Below are 6,000 nucleotides of genomic sequence, written 5' to 3'. Positions count from 1 at the left end.
CTCATGTTCGTTTCCTCTTCCTCTGCCTCGACAGCCAGCAGTTCTCTTAACTGATGTGCCAAAATGAAACCCCAACTTCGCCCTGCCCCATTTGTTCCCGCTTCATTCCCATCAGAAACTTCTGCCCAGTGTTCTCCGTGAGCCCCCTCCTCATGCGTGGCTGCCCCTGGTCTCCAGAGGCCCTGGGTTTTCCTGACTACACTCCAGCCCATCCATTGGCCCCTAATACTGCATGAAAGTCATCTCTGACACGCTCCCCTGCCCCTCCGCCCACCATCCCTGCCGCCCCTCCCGCACCGCAGCACCCCTTCCCTGACTGTTCCACGTTTCCTGGCTGCCACCGGAAGCACCACTTTTTCTGACTCTCCTGCCGAACAGCATCCCTCCTGTTCGGCCCCCAGCGCCTGCACAGCGTCTTCTGCTCCGGCTCAGAGCACATTCTATCACAACTTGCATTGTTTTGTATGTACCTGTCTTATTTCTTCCTTAATTATCACCTCCTTGAGATGCCACATCTGTCTTAGTCATCCCTCTGGGCTGCAGCATCCGGACCACACTGCCTGGTAGTAGATATCTCAGTCAGCACTGCCGCCAGAACACAGTAGCACAGAGCAGGGGGCTTCAATGCCAGACATTTGTTTTCTCACCGTTCTGGAGGCTGGCAGCCCAAGGTCAGGGTGCAGATGGCTCTCTTGTCACGTGTCTTCACATGGCCTTTCTCCGGTACCTGTATACCTACAGGGAGAGAGAGAGAGGGAAAAAGAGGTATCTCTTTCCCTCTCATAAGGCCACCAACCTAGTAGGATTAGGACCCTATCCTTATGAATTCATTTAATCTTTTTTTTAAATGAGGTATACTTGACATACAATATTATATGTCTCAGGTGTACAACACAGTGATTCACAATTTTTAAATGTTATACTCCATTTGTAGTTATTATGAAATATTTGCTGTGTTCCCTGTGCTGTACACTGTATCCTTATAGCTTATTTATTTATCTTTTTAATTTTTTAAATTTTATTGAAGTATAGTTGAGTAGCTTATTTATTTTATAAACAATAGTTTGTACCTCTTAATCCGCTACCTCTATCTTGCCCCTCCCTCCTTCCCTCTCCCCACTGGTAACCACTAGTTTATTCTCTATATCTGTGAATCTGTTTCTATTTCATTTTTGTTTTAATTAAAAACTTTTTTTTCTGGAGGTGGGTAATTAGGTTTATTTATTATTATTTTCTTTGGAGGAGGTATTAGGGATTGAACCCAGGACCTTGTGCATGTCATGCATGCTAAGCATGCACTCTACCACTTGAGCTACACCCTCCCCACCTTTTTTATTTTCACTACTTTTATTTTTTAGATTCCACATACATGTGATATCATGCAGTATTTGTCTTCCTCTGTCTAACTTATTTCACTAAGCATAATACCTTCTAAATCCATCCATGTTGTTACAAATAGCAAATTTTCATTCTTTTTATGACTGAGTAGTATTCCATTGTACATATCTGTATCTATACCTTTACCAATATCTATGTATCTTCTTTATTCAGTAATCTGTCGATGGACACTTAGGTTGTTTCCATATCTTGGCTATTGTAAATAATGCTGTTATGATCATTGGGGTGCATGTATATTTTTGAATTACTATTTTTGTTTCTTGTGTGTGTGTGTGTATACCCAGGAATGGAATTGCAAACTGATTTAATCTTAATTACCTCCTAAAAACCCCATCTCTAAACACAGCCACATCAGGGGTTAGGGCTTCAACACATGAATTTGGAGGGGAAACCATTCGGTCCATAGCAGTACTCACTAAATATTTTCCAAATTATAACAGTAGTCACTGAATGTCTATCTATGGCAACCATGTGTAAGATACTATGCTAAGCTCAGTGAACTGCCTCGTTCATTCCTCACAATACCCCATAAGGGAGGTCCTATATTTATCTCCATTTTATTGGCAGAGAAACTGAGAACCAAAGAGGTTAAATGATTCGGGTATTATTAGTTAGAGGCAGATCTGAGATTCTAGCTTATGTCAGCTTAATCTCATAACCACTATGCATTCTAGACACTTTGATTTAGAGGGGCCTGAAATTCTGTACTGGACTCTGAAATTCTTAGAACAGCACCTTTGCTCCATTCACCTGAATCCTCCTCAGCCTCCTCTCTGGAAGCCCCTTGGGTCCCCACAGCAGCAGTTACTCAGACCATCATCAGAGGTAGCACAAATGACAAGAGTAGCTGGGTTTGGGTCTGGGGAGCTGGTCCCCAGCACAAAGAGTTTCAGATGCTCATTTTAAGTTCCTTGGAGACACATGTGGACCATAGAATCAGAAGAGGTAACTGGTGGAATAGTCTCCCACATCCTTTAGGTTTTTTGTTGTGAATTAAAGTATGATTTGACGACTACTTGGTAGAGGGGGCCTCGGCTGGTTGTTGAACCATCAAACTACAAATCCCTTCCCACCTGAAGGTACTTGTTCTCATTGCATCTGTGACCTGTTTGCTATCCTAAATCTACAGTTCCAAGCCCTGGTTTGCAATCCAGACAACAAAGAACTTCCAGGTTTATCTTCCTTAAATCTCGCTTTGGACTCACCACTCCTTTGTGAAAGTCTTCAAACAGCTGTTTACCTCCTACAGGACAAAATCCAAAATCCTTTACTTGCAAAGACTGTCTAATCTGGCCACTACCTTCTCCTCTCGCTATTTACCCTCCCACCCCTGGGGGCCTGGCAAGAGTGTCTTGATTGGCATCTACTCCCGCCTTTGCCCATTATAGCTGTATCCCTGAAGTGTATGTAATCCAAACCTTGCCCTCTGGACCTAGCTCCAACCCTCAGACCACGATCTCCTCCCCATCCATGTCTCATATGCCCCAGTCCTTGCCCTGACCCCTGCTTTTCCCTCCCCACATCCACATACGGCCTCTATCACACACAGCATCCATCGCACACAGCATCCACACCCAAGACTCCTCTCCCTGGGGCTTCTAGTCCCTTCACCACCTCTCCCCTCCTGCCACACCTTCCTGAAATCCTCCAGCCAGACTCCCTCCTGATGGGGCTGCTGACCGTCACCAGAGAAATTCCCCCAACCAGGCATCTTAGCACCAGGGCAAACCCACAGCTCCCAACAGCATGGTGGCCAGGGTCTTCCAGACATCCCTTCTGCCTTCTCTGTTGGCTGTCCTACCAAAGCCTGTGTTTTTCCAGTTGACCTTGCTTTCCTACCTCACCTCCCCATGCTCCTCAGAGCAGCTCACTTCCAGAAGCCATAAAAAAATTTCATTTTTCTGCCCATAAACAGTATATGGGTCCCCCAGGCCACCTTCAAATGCATCCAAGTCTACCTCTAGCTCCATCGCCCCCCCACCCCACACCGTGTTTCTCCAGGTACCTTTCTTATCAGCTGGGACAGCTCCCAAAGCCCCCCTGACCCTCCTGGATTTTCTCCACTCCCCACATCTCACTCTGTCCCCTCATCCTATAAGCAAGCTTAACATTTTTCCATCTTAAAAAAACCCCACAACAATCCTCCCTAACAATGGTTCGCAGCCTTGACTGTGCATCTGAAAGTCTCCCATCCCAAGCCATTTAAATAGAAACCTCTCTGATGGGGTGCAGACATCCCTGGCTAGTCCTGTGGGTGGCCAAGACTGAGAACTAGACACCCACCTGCCTCCTTGCCTGGGTATTGCCCTGTCTCTTTGCCTTAACTGATGACTTTTTGGAATGTATTGTCCTCACTCACTGTCACATTGTCATCGTCTTCCATTGACACCTTCTCGTCCAGATCTCCAAGGACTCCCTTCTCCCAAGTCCTATCACAGCATGTGACCTTGCAGGCCTCTCCCACCTCCCTGCTGTTCCTCTGATTGCTGCTCCAGTTCCCCATCTTCCTCTCTGACGTCCCATCTCATCCCTACCCTCTAACACATCGGCGTTTCTCCTGCTTGCGTTCTTGTCCTTCCCGGTCTATTCCACACGTTCACAGCATTTTCCCCACTTACAGCTTCCAAATCTGCCTTTCTCACCCTGACTTCGTTCCTGAGCTCCCATCCACACTTCCTGCTGCCTACGCGGGTATCCAGTGAGCACGTAAGCCCCACCTCATCTCAATTTCCCATCTATACACCAAAAATCGTCCTTCCACATGTATCACTGACCTAGATTACTGTCGCCAAACCACCCAGCCTCCCAAGCCAGAATCCCAGTGGCATCTTCATCCCCACTCACACCTGCTGTATCAATGAGCCATAGAACTCTCTGGAATCCACTCCCTTGAATGCAGCCCCCCCGGCCCTGGCTTCATTCCGCTCTTGCGTGGTTTGTCCCCTGGACTATTCAAGAGGGCCTTCACCAGCCCGTCCTCCACCAGGCTCCTTCCCGCCCCGCCCACTTCTCGCGTATTGTCCTCTGCATTTTTACCAGGGAGCTTGCTCTAAAATGCACATCTGAGTCGGCCATTCTCCCAGGTGAAGTCCCTTGACACCTTTCCTCTAATGTTGGGTGAAATGCACGCTCCCTGGCAGGTTCACACCTTGCCCACCTTTCCTGGTCTTTTTCACCCTCTCCCACACTCACTCCAACTCCAATACAACCAGATCGGGACCTCCCATCTACCCATTCATTCCTTCATTCATTCATTTGACAAATATTGACTGAGAGCCTGCCAAGGGCCCAGACACTGCCCCTAGATGCCAGGGAACAAACACTCTGCCCTCCTGGTGCTTATGCTCTATGTTGGGACTCACCCTGGCCTGTGACACGTCCACAGTCCAACTCCTCCCCAGTCAGGGGAGAAAAGGGCAGACCTGGGAACCGGACGTCCTGGCTTGACCACTCACCAGCTTGTAAAATCACAGTTAAGTGGCTTTATTCTTCTCTGCCTCAGTTTCTTCCTCTTGAAAATGGGGAGTGTTAACAGTGACCTCATAAGGTTGGTATGAGGATTAAATGAGGAATACCTGCACAGGGCTTGGAATGATGTCTGGTGCACAGTCAGGCCTCAACAGACACTCATTTTTGCTTTGTACCCTTGGCTTGGTGCCTAACACATCCTGAGTATTCAGTTCATGCTTTCTTGTTGGATTAAAGAAGAAGAAAGTGTAAGCAGTCAGCACACTGGAAGTTAAGTTCTCACTGAAACACATGTGGCCCTGGTGTTACATAACCACACTGAGACTGTCACCAAAAGATCTAGAAAGAAAGAAAACGCTCCCCACGTGGAAGGAACATGGTTCAGATGACAAGGGCTAACGGAACACCCTCTGACCCAGAGCTTCCTTGGGCAGAAAGGAGGGCCTGACACTCACCCAGTGGCCCTTTATGAGTGAAGGAAAAGGAAAGGAAGTGACAGGGGTCTTTTGCCGGAACCCTTGAACTTGTGGTCCAGGGCAGCGGTCGGGGTGGGGGTACCTGCAGGGGCCTGAAACAGTCCAGGCCAGGACTGTTCGACTTGGAGCAAGTCACCCACTGCCCTTGGCTTCTGTTCTGAACTCATCAGATGAACAAAGTTAGAACAGGTGATACTCAGGGCCTCTGTGGTTCTAGAACTTTCTGTGTGTGTGTCTACCTCTGGTCTTTAACCAGATTATAAACCACATCAGGGAGAAAGCAGGGATTTATGAATTAAAGAACAAATGCATGATTATCTGGGAGCTTGGCTGTGTAAAACTATGCAAGAAGAAAGCCATTTTAGGGTATTATAAACTCATAGTGGGGAGCTGTGGTTTACACTTACAAACTACACATTTCAAGAGAATTCAAGTGTTCACCTTTGACTCAATAATTCCTTTCAGGGGACTCAATCTACAGACATAATCACAGATAAGGACTAGATGTACTCACTGAAGTGTTTATCTCAGTGTACTTACAACAGAAAAAAATGTAAGTAACTTCAATTTCTTATACCCAGGGACTGGTTATATAATTTGTAGTATGTCTCTCTGAAGTACTAGCTTTTACAAGAAAATAGTGTGGAGGAAATGTTTA

This window comes from Vicugna pacos, chromosome 5, assembly GCF_048564905.1.
Source record: "Vicugna pacos chromosome 5, VicPac4, whole genome shotgun sequence".
In the NCBI taxonomy this organism is placed as follows: domain Eukaryota; kingdom Metazoa; phylum Chordata; class Mammalia; order Artiodactyla; family Camelidae; genus Vicugna; species Vicugna pacos.
Note: the sequence above shows the minus strand (reverse complement) of the source record.